At 47.9% G+C, this 15,047-nt stretch overlaps 1 non-coding gene across 1 annotated transcript; it reads left to right on the forward strand.

Annotated features, from left to right (window-relative positions):
* The first annotated feature begins 1,892 nt into the window (after nt 1–1,892).
* Nucleotides 1,893–1,979, forward strand: TRNASTOP-UCA (transfer RNA opal suppressor (anticodon UCA)). The gene has a single exon. It is a non-coding gene; the product is annotated as a tRNA-Sec (tRNA).
* The last annotated feature ends 13,068 nt before the right edge of the window (nt 1,980–15,047 follow it).

The following is a 15,047-nucleotide window of genomic DNA, read 5'->3' on the forward strand; positions in this document are numbered from 1 at the left end:
CATGTCTCTGAGCTGACGTGCCTCTCCCAGGCAACCTCGGGACAGGCTCGGCTGGAAGCCTGAGGGATTGCTGCAGCCACCTGATTTCCTCAAACCCCCACGCTAACCTCTTCCTCCTCATGACTAATTTCCCTGCACCTCCCCCCACGCACGCCCCCAGTTCCTCACCCCGTGCATTTTTATGCACAAAAGAAACTTGTTAGATTACGCCACCTGCTACTGGGCTAAGTACCAGGTAGAGAGACAGGGACATACCACGAAACGTGACTACTACAAACCAAAGAACAGAAGAAAAATTCCTGCCTGGCATTGGCAGGCACAGGAGTGCCTCTCCAACTAGCTCCTCCTTATAAAAACCCTGGTTTTACATTGAAAATGTACTCTAAAACCACACTTAAGTTGCCAAAAAACCTGCTCACTACAAGCAATAAGGCCTCAGATACCCTGATGGTATATACCCTGGTACCTACTGGAGAGACAGCAGGTCAGATGGTATCAGAGCTAGTCCCGTTCCAATGGGATATGCCATGACTTGGAGCCACGCACAGAACACAAAGCTGTGCCCAGCAGTGCTCCTAGGTGTGAGTGGGAACTGTGCTGCCCCACCACAGACTTGTTACTTTCTTGTGCTGACATCTCCAAAACTGCTCCCAGCTTCGGGCTGTGGCCCTGGTTCTGTTCCACAGCAGTTTCACTCTGGTGCTGCTCCGCTGAGCCTCAGGTTCCCCAGGGAGAACAAGGGGAATGGGCCTATGGTTTTATTTGTTGCTTACTCCAAAAAGAATCATTTAATTAAAAAATCACTGGAAACCATATGCATTTGCAGAAATGGCTCCACTTCAGAGGAATCTCTCGAGGCAAACAAGTGAGTAATCTTTCAAGGGTTTAGACATGTATGAAAATAGCCTCTATAGTTACACTCGTCAGGATAAAATTACAAGTGTTTTCAATCCTCATACTTCAGGGCATAAGTTGATCCTCAGCTGGGGGCCAGAGAGGAATTTCCTCCCAGAGGATATTATTGTTCTGTGAGGTATCTCATGGGAGATTCACTTCTTCTTCCAGAGTATCTGGCATTAGTTGCTGCAGGGAAAAAAAAAAAAAGACCAAAAAAGAAGATACTGAAAAAAAAAAACCAAAACAAAACAAAAAACGGCTCAAAATGAGCCAGCACTCTGAGCTCCTCTTCTGAGGAGTGTGTGCTGTTTATATCCCATTAAACACTTGGGCGGCCGCTGAAGGACCCGGGCTGCCCCACTCGCGGGGTACAACAGCCGGCGCTCTAGGCCGCACAGAGCCCGACGCGCGCTCTGCCTGCTGCTCTGCCAGCCTCGGGCCGGCGGCCGCTCAGCAGCCGCGATCGCATCACCTCGGCGCCCGCACCGGCACTGGCACCGACACCAGATCCGGCTCCGGGAGCGGGGCCGAGCGGGGGCGCCCCCGTTGCACAAGCTGCCCGGTCCGATGTTGTAAGGGGCTCCGGAGATCCGGGTAGGGCGCGGAGCTGCCGCGCTGCTGGCACAGCCCCGCTCCTTCTGGGAAGCGCTGTGACTCACTCATCCGCCGCAAGGCCCCGGCCCCGGCCCCGGCCCCGGCCCCGGCGCCCTGCCCGCACCGCACCGCACCGCACCGCCTCTCCTTCAGGAACAGCCAATCACCAGCCTTATTTTTGCATATATTTGGATACAGGAGCCGGGTGGCTCTGGGGCGGCGGTGGGCCCGCAGGCGCTCGCTCTCCTCCCGGCACGGCAGCGCGTTCAGCCTGGTTCGGGGCGGTGCTCCGGGTGGGAACGGGCGACATGCACACGCTGCGGGCACAACGGCCCTCGCCCTTACTTGAGTGCCGGCAAGTGCATAGGCTTTATATAATCCCCCGGTTGAGCTAGTAAGTTGCCCGGATGACCCTCAGTGGTCTGGGGTGCAGGCTTCAAACCTGTAGCTGTCTAGCGACAGAGTGGTTCAATTCCACCTTTCGGGCGAGGCGCCGGTACTGTTGTTCTTTTTCCAAACCTCGACTGACTTCAGGGCAAAACAAGCGGTCCTATCCCAAAGTCTCAGTGTACAGAGAGGAATTTTGTTCATAAGACTTCCACCTTGCCTCAAAAGTAGCACCTTCTTGGGGCTCAACAGGGAGGTCACATCTCTGAATATGTGTCAAGTGTTTTGCCCTTGGTTGTTTTCCACCATCTCCCCGGAGCATGCACCAAACTCATGCAATGGGGTGTGCTGGGCACAGACAAAGCAAGGAAAATCTCCCAAGGGTGCCTGGGTCACAATTCAGATTTTAGTTGGATTCTGCAAAGTGGATCTTTGTTAAATGGTGTCACACATATTACAAGAACGGAAAAGAAGTAAGCAACAGAAGCCATTCTCCAGATCTGCTCCATATTGATAATAACCCGTCGCCCACTCACACTACAACAAAGATGCTTCACTTCAGCAGTAGGGACGGGTGCTAATAATGTCACCCAGCCCCATGAAAAAATAAAGGTTAGTGTGAAGGTTAAAAACATATTCTTCAACCAGAAGGCAAATATTTTGTGATGTCCTAGTGCAGCTGATGATTCGTGAAGTCTCTAGTTAGGATGAGACCCCAACCACCCTCACCACAGGGGACAGCGAGGATTTGGAAGGCATTTCCTCATTGCCTCCTGCTCCCACGGGCAGGAAGGGTGATTCTGCCTGGTAAATCCCTTGCGGGGAGAGGAGAAATACCAACAGAATGACCATGTCTCTGGTGTTCCTGGGTGCTTTTTGAGGGATGCCGTCCAGAGTTAAATAGGTAAGTGCTCCTGAAGATCCACGACAGAATGACTGTGCTTCCTTTACACCAAATGACTCACTCCAGCTGAAGGCCCAGGTGGAAACAGGAGGGGCACTGAGGGCCCTAACACCACTGCTGCTGGCTGCTGCTGCTTCCAGCCTGACAGGCACCCAAGTCAATCGCAGAGGAGCGGCCATGATGCCAGCAAGACCCATCACTCCTGGAATACACTGGCCTGTTATGGGAAATCTGTGGGGAAAACTCCTCTGCAGTTCACATGGCAAATGCCATCTCCTCCATGGCCTTGCTGTGTGCACGCACTCTGCCCAGCGCAGCTGGGAGCCTCCTGAGTTCCAGATGGCCATCTAGCTGCTCCATGCCGCCTGTCTACCAGCCTGCCTCCTCTGCCCATGATGAACTTTCTGTGTGGAATTTTTCTGTGGCCTCAGAAATTGGTATCCTTGCTGCACTTTGGCTGGGGGCTTTTGTTTGAGTTGGGGCGGGGGAGCGTTGGAAAGGCTTTTGCCCAGTAGTGGGCAGCTGAGAACGTTAATGTTCGATGTCAGTTACCAAGTAGAACATAATACGGCTCTTTCATGTGGTGTTTATAACTGAACATGCTGTTTTGTGTCAGCCTGTTTTTGTTTTTCTTCCAAGGAGTAGTTTTGGATTAAATTATGACAATTACATTCTTATAGTCACTCCCCCCCGCTAACCCCCACCCTTGCCCTGCGTGCACACAAACACAAATGGGAATTATGTGCTCTGAGCGCGATTTGAACTATACAGCCTGGGATCTATGCCTGGCATTGACTTCACTTTTTTCCTCCAGAACAAAAAAGGCCACATGCACTCCACTCTTTCATCGCCTTAGGATAAAGAAGGATGCTCAAATTGCTGGTGTGGGTGATTTGTCCCTCAGGGAATTCATAAGGAAAACAGACTTTCAAGTACATGAGAGAAAGAGGCTGGGGAGCCTCATCTAGGGAGGTTGTGGTAAGTAGCAGAGGGGGCTCAGTTTGTGAAATGCAACGTGAATCCCGACTCTGAGCTACTGACACAGCCCCCAGCTGGCTCACATATCTGGGCAGTGCCTCCTCTAGACAGTAATGCAGACACATGGCAGGAAGTGGTCCTGTCTCTTGGGGCTGTGTCCCCCAGGGCTACACTTCTGCACGTGGCTGAACCTGGAGAAACAAGGGGTTTCATTAGGGCAGGAGACACAATGAGGCTGCTTTTGCAGCCTTTAGGTGACACAGGAGGTGGGACAAGGCCTTAGGAAACATGGCACCCTGTATTTTGTGCTATTTTTTAAACACGAGTTAAAGGAGAATACCAGTGTAGAGGCCTGTGTAGAAGAACTGGCTGTAGGAGGGACATTTCACACAATGCTATCCAAGTCTTGCCTGAGTCAGCTTTGTTTGTAGTCACTCATTAGTCAGGCAAAGCCTTCAAGCGTTTGAACCTGAATGTCACTTTCTTCCCTGACAAAGGGCCAAACTAAAAGGAGCCAAAGGCTTCACCACTGGTTAGAAGGCAATCCAGGGGTTACTCAGAGCCAAGATGTACGAGAGAGCCTGGCTCCTCAGCTGAAAGTAATTTGCCTCTTGTTTTCCCCATGGAGTCACAGCACGGTGAGGAGGATGTGCTGGTGACAGATGGCTGACGCGACTTGCAAAGCGTACGGGTGACTGGGCTGTGACTCAGCAAGTGTTTGGTTACAAGAGATCAGGAACATGTGCTTTTGCACTGGTAACAGCAGCCCTAGCTGGGTCTCCTGGAGGACTGAGCGCGGGCTGTCATCTGAAGTCTGTGACTGCCATCCTCCATAGGAGAAAAGTGGGCACATGTGGCCTTATTGGAGCAGAAAGTCAAGCTCCTAAATTACTGTTTACATTGGTAATGGGCAATGTTTGAGTGTGTATAATTATATGAGCTGCCAGTGGTGCTTAGATGTCCTACTGGCCTTCAGAAGGGAAACTGTTCAACACCTTGACCTAAAATAATGACCATCTCGCTTGGAGGGAGGACTTGGAAAACTTCTTTTGCAGTCGAGTCACTAGAGGGGGACAAAGACCTAGTCTGGGTGTGCATCCGTCTACCAGCTTCTTCACTGCAGGTGTGGAAGACACCTTGGAGAGGCAGAAGCAAAGATGGACCTTGACTTCCTCAGACTGAAGGTGCCCAAGGGCTGGGAAAGCTTTCCAGATGCTGAGCATTCAGCTGGAGGTCAGCAATGTGTTGAGGAAGTGAAGCCATTCCCTTTCCCCCTCTAGAAGCAGGTTGGCGTGTGCGTGTGCATCTGTGCTTCAGCAGCCTTTATGTTGGCGCTTCCAGCATTTCACCCTACCTAAGGCCAATCTGTCCGTAGATGGCCAGGGCTTTCAAAGGCTAAATTCCAGCCGTTGCACAGCACAAGACAGCATCACCTGGACAGAAGACCCAGATAATCATGTATGTTTACAGACATATGCCATTTCTCCCCTTTCTCCTCTTCTACGAACAGGAGTGGGCTGAATTCTCAAGCCTGGATCGGTGCCAGGTATTACTGTTGTCTCTGTGAGTTAAAGACGTCATGGAAATATTGAACTCGAACAGAGTGTACCTGTATGCATCCCACACAAACACACAGAGCCAAGGTGGCCATGGCAAGCGGCAAGGCAGTGTTTGCAACTAACATACTGACCTGAAGTGCTTCAAAGCCACTACAAGCACTCCCTTGGTGAAATGTCGACCAGAATGACTCATTCAAATGGATCGTGATATGCAGCCCTCAGCCCAGCCAGGCTGTGCGTGGAACCAAGACACTCCCATTTTCTCCCCTCCAGCATACTTCCCTGACCAAATCCAGGACAGAGCCATTTGGCTCTGACTGGAGCTGGTCAGAACATGTTTTTCTTCTCTTCTCTTTTTCCCTCCTTCACCCTTTGGAAAATGTTGACATTTCAGCAAAGGGCTGAAAACCCAAACCCTGAATATTTTCCATTGGAAAACGCTTCGGGAAAGGGAGGGAAATAGTCCCCAAACTGCCGACAATCAAATCTGTTTTGCTTTTAAGACTTCTGGGTTTACGAGAGGGGAGTCTCATTTGGAGGACAGAAAACACTTTCTATGAAAATATCTGTTCTCTCAAAACCCTTTTTTTTTTTTTTCACTAGAAAAAGTGTTCCAACTGGCATCCTTTTCACTGGTGATGGTTTGGACATTCTCTACATCTAAGTTTGGAATCGACTTGAAGAAAACTTAATTAGTTTTATTGGAATATACGGCACAAATGACACTCCCACAGCACAACTGATACTCTCTTGGCATTCTCAGTATCCTGAGAATATACCCTGATATTCTCTCTTTGTCGGCAGTGCTGCTTACACAAACATCTCAAGCAAGTTTGGAACTCAGTTTCTGGCGATGCCGTGCTCCCACAGCTCCCAGACTGACTTGCGTCACACCTCAGAACACGTTCTGGAAGAGAATCCACCTTTCCTAAGTTCACATCAAAGGCTATAAAGGAAGCAATACGTACCGAAAGGTGTAATGCCTGTAACTGTCCGTGAGTAACTGATAGCACAGAAACACTAACAAAGCATTTTGTTCTGATGTCTTCAGCTGATTTAAATTTCTGTCTGAATTGTAATGTACACCTGAAACATGTTTTATCTCATCTTTGCATATCATTCTGCTTGTCTCTAACTTAAAAAAGGGACAATGTTAGCACGATAGAACACACATTATTGTAAGAGATGAATTATGCCCAAAACCGTCTACTATATGTGGCTAATAGCAGGTTAGAGTTTAAAAAAGGAAAGGTCTTAAAACAAGCACACACTGGTCATAAATACATTCAGGCTGCAAACTTGCAGAAGCATTCAAAACAACAGCAGATTGAAGTTCAGAATAACTTTCAGGAGGAAAAATGGGAATAAAGAACTGAACAGTTTGAAGACAGATCTTTTTCCGTTGTGGGATATCAGGAAAAGATTCAGTGACCCGGAGGTCCCTTTGGATTTGTTGTGACCCTTTCCCCATTTTTTCCCACACTGAATCTTCCCAGTTACTCTTTACATTTTCTCTGGTATGATTTAGAAATTGAGCTGCTGGGCTTTGTTCTGATTTAGCACAGGTCTCTATCCCTTGTCACCTCCAGGTTTTTACGAACTAACTACTTGTATCTGAATTAAGTCAGAGTGAAAGAAGGGTCATATTTGACTTCATGAAACCCCTACTTTTTATTTTCTTCTCATTTTAGGACCATCTCTCCATCACTGTTAAAGCTTGTAAAGCAGTAAGTTTAAAAACATAACTATGCAAAATCTCAATCTTGGACCTCACCTTTGGAGACAACTAAATTGCACATTGATAAAAGGAAGAGGCACTGAATAATGCATCTGATAACTTAGTATCAAGAAACACAGAACTCCTAAGGCCCTGCATTGGTGCTCTGTGCCTTTTGTCATAATTTTTCAAGATAATAAAGCATTTTTTCACTTACAGAACTCTACTTTTGAGTTAATAAAGTCAAAAGATGAAGAGCTTTATTTCCTCACTTTGGAAGCACAACTGCAAGTGAGAAGGCACAGCAAAGACCTGAGAAACAACCATCCAGAGATGCAGAGCTGTATCCAGCCATTGGGTGCCCACTGCCGCCTCATAGCTGAGATGTAGCTACATGATCTGCACAAGGCTGAGCTGCTCTTGCACCCATCAGTACTGAAGGGGCAGATGAAGAAACAAGGAGATCTCATGTAAGAAGATAAAGGATCAAATGAATCACCCAGTCACTGTGTGAAATGTAACGACTGGGAGACCGAACAGATTAAGCCAGGGCTTGTGACTGTTGATATTCACGGAAATATGTTCCATAAGTCCAGCTTTCTGAGAAAAATCAGATTCTAGCTTCCTTCTGGTAATTTCAAGAGGCAACAAGCTGTTCATGTGACCTTCAGATCAGGCTGGCACAGGGACTGAATCCTACAACAAAAACTGAGGAACAACCCATCTGGGCCAGAGCTGTGGTCCTCTACTGCCAGCTGGGGCAAGGTGGGAGTGACTAGCCAGGGAGAGCACACAGGCCTGGACATTTCCCTCTCCCTTCTGCTTCCTTAGCATTCACCTCTGTTGGATCGGGATGCTAGATCACACATCTTGCCTGTTCCCTTTAATGTCTGTTTACATTTCTGTTTGCAAATTTGCCTCATTTTGAGCCCTCTGATGCTGTCTGCCTCTGCAGGCTGCCAGGCCAGCAACTGCCAGAAATTCTCTACCTGATAGGTCATAATTTCTTTAATCTGTTATAAACACATGTCCTGCTAGATCACTGAGTGCTCCCTCTTCTAGTGTTGAGCGATTTGGCTACTAATGGCTCTGTATTCATCTCAGCTGCTCTGATTTTGTGAACCCAGAAAAACAGCTAAGAATCGCAATATTGGGCTGCTCTTCCCACCCTGTCACTTGCTGATCTGCCCAGAGTGGTTTTATGCTTGGAGCACTGTCATGGTTTAGCAAGGAACAGCTTTTGCTTGGTAACAGGGGGAGCAGGTTGCAGTGAAGACCTGGTAAAGAATTCTCAGACTTTCCCCAGGCTCTTGGGTTCAGACCCACCTCCAGCCCGGCTGGGCCACTCTGGCACCTCTGCCATCACTATTTAAGGACGGGAGTTTGAAGTGCTTGGGAGGAGGTGTAAGAGTGGTACAAGATGGAGGTGAGCACATTAACCCCACAGTTAGAGAAGGAAGAAGGAAGGAGGAGCACCAGACCAGAGACCCCTCTGCAACCTGTGGTGAGAATGCAGGCTGTACCCCTGCAACCCATGGAGGGCTCTGACCCTGGGAAGAGGGAAGGGGTGGGGAGAGGGTAGTCTTAAATGGCTGGTTGTACTCTTCATCGTTGTTGTTTTGTGTTGGTTATGTTTTGGGGTTTTATGGTTATGTTTTAGTTGATGTTGCATTAAATTATTTTCTGTTTCCTTCCCCAAGCCAAATAGCCTGGTCTGTTTTGTCCTGGACCTTAAGCAGCAATTAAGCTCTCCCTGTCCTGTGGCAATCCTCAGGTCTTGTACTTGAGGCGAATTGTGGTCTTTTGTTCCCTGATGGGCCTAAACCATGACAAGTACTCTGGCTGTTATCAAACTCAGAGGGGAGAAAACTGACAGCGGAGCAAACAGAGTGCAACTTCCTTCCAGTGCTCTGCTTCCCGCTCAGCTGCTGGCTGGTGATCCAAGGGCCCCCGTGTGCGGCTCAGGGCTGGATGTCGGTGGCCTTGTCCCTCTCCTGGGCCTCGGCAGGGGGCTGCAACACAGCAAGCAGGATTCTGGGGAGGGTAGGCTGGCAGCCCCGGCGGGGGTGGCCGGGGCATCTTCCAAAGTGGCTTTAATTAATGAGCACATGTGCAGCGAGGAGAGTTATAGCATCCCACTCAAATTGTTGACTTGGAGCTGCTTCTGGAGACAGCCGTATTCTGCTCATTAGGAAAGAGCTTTTTTGCAATGCCCTTGGATTGGACAGCTCTTGGATTGCACCACGAGATCAAGTCCACGTACGGGCTGCCTGCCTTTCGGCTGCCAGCTCCAAGAGGGTTGTTTTTCTTGTCTTCTCATTCTCAAGGAGTGCTCAGCCAGATGGCCTGTTTTCGAATGCACTGTGCGTTGGTTGGATGTGTGTTTGGAGAGTCTGCCAGCTTCACGAGAAGGAAGAAAGAGCAAAAGAAAGGGAAAAAAGCGCCATTTGGTATCTATCTCTGGGACCCAGCCAGAGTTGAGGCTCTGTTTGAAGAAGGGGGGAGTCTTAAGAGAGAAACTCTAGACAAAATTGAAAGCTGGAAAAACTTTCAAGCTTGACAGACTGGGAGACTGAAGTTCTGTGCAACACCCAGCCACTACCTGGCTCCCTTGCAAACGTGGAGCAGAGCCCCTCAAGAGCAACAGTAAGAGCAAGCAGAAGCCCCAAGCACCTGTCTTGCTGCCCTCCCAGAGTACCTTACCTATGGGCAGAGATGTGCAGAGGTGACCCAGCCAGCCTGCCCACCGATGCTGGATCAGGCTGTCCGTGGCTTCTAGGATTTTGCTCTTAGTTGACCAAAACCTGCAATTGCAGCGCGCAGCCCATACACATCGGCCCAGGCAGCGGAGCCACAACGGAGCAGTACGAAATCACTGCCACTGCAGCAAGCTCTCGAAGAAGCTAGCCTCAATTTTACTACATGCCAATGGCGTTTTCTTGCACTCTCTGATATTCACTTCCCAGAAATACCTTCTGATGATTTTGGGCAGCAAATAAACACAGGCCAAAGCAGAGCAACGGCTTTTTCCAGCACTCATTGGCAAATAATTTGAACCTGATGAGAAAAATCTGTTGGTGAAGGGAAGGGGGAAGTTTTGACGTTTGGGTGGATTACGCTTGGCTTTCTTTTCTTAACTAGATGTCGTGTTGTGGTAACAACACATTGTTCCAAGCAGCAGGAGGAGGTCTTGTTAAGCGGAGCCGGAGAAAGCCACATTTGTAACCATCCCCTCTGGCTGACACGCCACTGTGTCTTACAAGAAGACTCATCTGCTCGCTTACTGAAGCCGCGACACGAAGATGGTTGTGGGAGTGTGTGTATCTGTGCAGGAGGGTGTGGTAGCTGCAAACCCCACGTCTCTGCTGATTGCATCAAATTATTTTCACTGAAGTGGTCAGAATTCGCAGGCCCAGGGCAGACAGTGTGTCCATGGCAACACCAGCCAGGCTGTGGGTTGCAGACACTTTGCAGACAGCCAAGGCAAAGTGGGCCCTTCTCAAGGCTTCTCTGGGCCAAACATCTTGGGCAAAACCTGCCAGTATCTGCAGCGTGGCCCAGGACTTCCTGACTGCCACTATGCCAGGCCCAAGAAATACACAACACTCACTTCACAGCAGTAGCATGGACAGTATTTGCAGTCTCCAGAACAGGACCCTTCTCCAAACACAGGGAAACCTCATTAGCTATCAGCAAAACAGCATCTCTGATAGGGAGAGCGAGCAGTGCAGGCACCGTCCTGCACTGGAAGGAGGATTATCCGATTCAAGACAGTGACTGTGTCATGCAGATACATTCTTGCATGGCTAGGAAGGATGAATGCTGAGCTTGCCTCCCTTCCTACTCTGACAGGACCCAATTTTGGTAAATAACCCTAACATAAAAAAAATGGCTGCAGTACCTACATTCACAGCTGAGACCGTTACAAGAGATTTGGTTTCCTATCTGCCAGAAAACAAGGTGGGGGAAATCCAACAGTTAACATTCAACCATTCTCTCCAGAGCTTTAGAGCACTCATTAAACCATTCAGGCAAAGGCCTGATTGTCATGGAATCAGTAAAGGAAGGATTTCTGTAATTGCACAGAAAATTCAGGGGTCCAGGAGTCACAAGACTGGGTTTTGCCACAGATCAATTAAATGCCTTAGGCTAATTGCTGCACCTCTTGGCAAATGGAAAGAATAATTACCATGACATTCACATGAGTACTGTTGGGAGGAGGCAGCTGCCCATTTACAAAGGTCCTCGGTGAACTTTGGGTGGGAGATCAGCTAGAAACAACATCCAGCTGTCTGCTCTCCTAAACTGCACTTGTGTCAGACACCAAGACCAGTCTCTGCATTTTTTGCAGATGGTAATGTTCATGTGCTGTATTTCATGTATGTATGTAGTGCTGCCTGACTCCTGGACAAGTGCATCTGCAGCACTCTGCCTAACATGGAGCTTCAGGCAGGAGTTGACAGGCCAGTTTAAAAAAAACCAAAACAACAATTTCCTTTAGGTTACCTGGCCAGGTGTCATTACACACCTAACGTCGTCCAAGGAGGGAAGCTAGAAGAATTACCCAGATGTGGGATTTGGGAAATTTGTGTGCTGTAAAGATGGGAGAGGCCTGCCTTCTAGCACCAGCTCTGGCTGCTCTGCCACCAGCCTTTTTGTATAACTTTTTTAGCCACTTGGTACCTGGATGGGTGATCTCCAACAGATGAAGAACCAGAGGTTCAGAAAGTCTCTCTCCAACTATGTGGAGGTCAGTACATACCTCAGCATGGCATGGGTGGCATTGTGTTGTCCATTATGAATAACAACCTTGACTGTGGCTGCGCCCGAGTTCAGTAGCACCTACTGATGTACTATGCAGGATGGCTCCAATACTGCAGCAAAGCGGCTTCCTTAGGTACCCTTCTCCTTCAGCAGAGAAGGAGTGAGCTCTCCAACCCAGTTTAAAATGGCCACACATCGCTGCTTATCTAATTTTCTATAGGTAAGTTTTTTCTTCCCCAGCAGATCTGCAACACATGCATGGCCTCGCTCTGCACCCAGAATCTCTTAGAGCATGTTCTTAACTTCATTAGAAAGAGTGCTATTGCTAGCAAGAAGAGATGATGAGGACCACACAGAACTTCTATTTCTTAGTTGCTGGTGAAATTTCCTCTCTGTGCTACGTCTTCAAACAAGAGGAGATGACATAACAGGCACAGGACAGAGCTGAGCATCAATAGCGAGGACATGATGATGAAGCTGAAGATCTGGTTTAAGTTGAAAGCCTAGATATACACAGAGTGGATGGTGTCTGAGACCCATACTGCTTATATTGAGAAGCCTACGCAGGCCAGGAATCGAGCCAATCCTGTTCTCTCAGAGTGTCTTGGTCATATTCATTCTCTCAGTCCATGAGCTTCCCATCATTTTGTTAGTGGTCCAAGTCTCCTGTAGACCTTCTGATTAACAATACTGGGGAAAGCAGAGGTTAAAAAGATTAGAACTCCTTTTGAAGTTGGGGGAAGGAAAAACTTTCAAGAATGACTTATGGCTGAAGTAGCTCCATCACTTAAATGCAGAGACCCGTTCAATTCATGACTGGGGCTGGATGTAAGGACAAAGATGGTTGCTTTCAAAAATCCTGGTCAAAGATTAAATGCAAAACCATAGAGTGGAAAACAGCTCAGCATATGTTCAAGAAATGGAACTCTCAGACATAAATTCACTTTACTGCATCACTGACTTTTAAACTGACCGCACAGAAGTTCACAAGCCTATTTTCAAAGAGTGGGTACCCATATAGGTAGATATTACATATGTGGCTATTATTCACACATGATTTCTTGGCAGGCATTTCACCATGACTTTAGCAAGGCTTGACACAGTCTACCACAATATTCTTGTATTCAAGTTAGGATGTTATGGTCTGGATGGGTGGACCAGCAGAGGTAAAAAACAGTTGGATTGTCAGGCTCAGAGAGAAGTGGATATATGTCATACTCTGCCTGAGGCTGATAAAAAGTGGGGTACTTTTTATCAGGGGTCTGTCCCGAGGCCTGTCCCGCTTAAACATCCTTAGCAGTTGTCTGAATGGGGCAATGGAGCACTTGCTCATCAGCTTTGGAAATGGCTTCAAAGAAGCGGGGCAGCTGATTCAGAGGGCCCTGGACAGGCTGGAGGAATGGGCTGATGGGAACCTTATGAAATTCAGCAAGGACAAATGCAAAGGAAGAGCCCCTGCAGCAGTACAGACTGGGACTGGCGGGCAGGGGAGCGGCTCTGCAGAAAATGGGGATGCAGGCAGAGAGCAAGCTGGGCATGAACCAGCAGTGTGCCCTGGCAGCAGAGAGGGCCAGAGGCATTCTGGGCTGTATTAACAGGGTCACAGCCAGGAAGCTGACAGCTGTGTTTATCCCCCTTCCCTAGGTACTTGGATGGCACTGAAGTACTGAAACCAGTTTTGGACCACAGTGGAGAAAAACATCAACACTTCGGAGCAAGTTCAGCAGACACCACCAAGATGGTCGAGGGCTGGAGCCCTCTGAGGAGGGGCTGAGGGAACTGGGGTTGTTAGGCCTGGAGAAGAGACAGCTTTGTAGGGGACAAACAACCCCAACAACTCCTACAAGAAGGTTATCAAGAAGATGGACCCAGGCTCTTCATCGTAGTGCATGGTGAGAGGACAAGAGACAAAAACCATAAATTAAAATGGAAGGGGTCCACTCAGGTTGACTATGAGGAAATGCATTTTCACCGTGGGGACAGTCAAGTACTGCCCAAAGAGGTTGTGCAGTTACCATCCCTGAAGGTTTTTTAGGCCCCAGCTGTTGAAAGCCCTGAGAACCTTTTCTCATCTTATAACTGACCTCTTCCTTCTTTGAACTGAACATTAAACTAGAAGTGTCCTGAAGTCCCTTCCAACCTGAGCAATTCTGTGATTGTATGGTTTTGAAAGGTATTTGGGAGCCTGAGAATACATCAGCTGACTGCCCAGTCCCTCTGCACAAGTAGAAACTACTCAAACAAAAGTCACAGTGAATCATTTGCAAAAAAATATTTGTTTGCATAAAACAATTCATTGAAAATTTTAGACTAACAAATCGTGAGCATAAGTCTTTCTGTCTGTTCTTCACAGCTTGAGAAGAAATGCAATTTCAGTTAATTTATTGCCCAGTTACACACGAGTTTTCCTTAATGCCCAGTCACCAGTTAGTAAATTGAAAACTCTGTTCTCTCTCATTGTGGGCTGTCATCTATACATGAAAAAGAATGAGGATGCCAAATACCAAAGCGGCTAGAAATATTTTGTTGATTATTACTATGGCATATTCCAACTGAAAACTCAGATTGCTTCACTGCTAATTAATTAAGCCTAGAAATACTTCTGCCAGGCAGTTTGATATCATCACCCCTTTTTACAGATGGGGGGAAACCGAGATAAAACATTTACTCATGGCCACTCTGTGAATGAGGGGCAGAACCAGAAATAAAACCTGGGAATCCTGGCTCAGAGTCTCCTCTTACATTCCCTAGACAAAGCTTCTTTCCTGTAAAATTTAATCTACGCTCTTCATAAAATAATTAGAGCCAATTTATTTCCTCACTCGTTAACAATGAAATCTGACAGGCTTTGTATTCAGGATGCTGAAGCTCAGTTAGGGGACCAAGGCTCTTCTCCATGAGGAGACGCCTGGAATGTCAGTCTTTGGGTGGCTTAGTAGTGGCATGGTTCCAGCTCCCAGGTACTTGAACTCCTGCCCAAATTCCTGTGGCAAAGATTTAGGGAACAATTGGAAAGTAAATGACCAAAGTGATCTCCCCCAAAAGTTAAGGAAGGATTTAGACAAACAGCAGCTGGGTTTGTAATGCTCATGCTTTGTCCTCAGTGGCACTTAAAGTATGAAAGAACAGATAGTTAGGGGGTGTTAATCGACAACCGGCTGATCATGAGCCAGCAGTGTGCCCAGGTGGCCAAGAAGGCCAATGGCATCCTGGCTTGTATCAGAAATAGTGTGGCCAGCAGGACCAG

The sequence above is a fragment of the Colius striatus genome, chromosome 2, assembly GCF_028858725.1.
Source record: "Colius striatus isolate bColStr4 chromosome 2, bColStr4.1.hap1, whole genome shotgun sequence".
NCBI classification, from domain to species: Eukaryota; Metazoa; Chordata; class Aves; order Coliiformes; family Coliidae; genus Colius; species Colius striatus.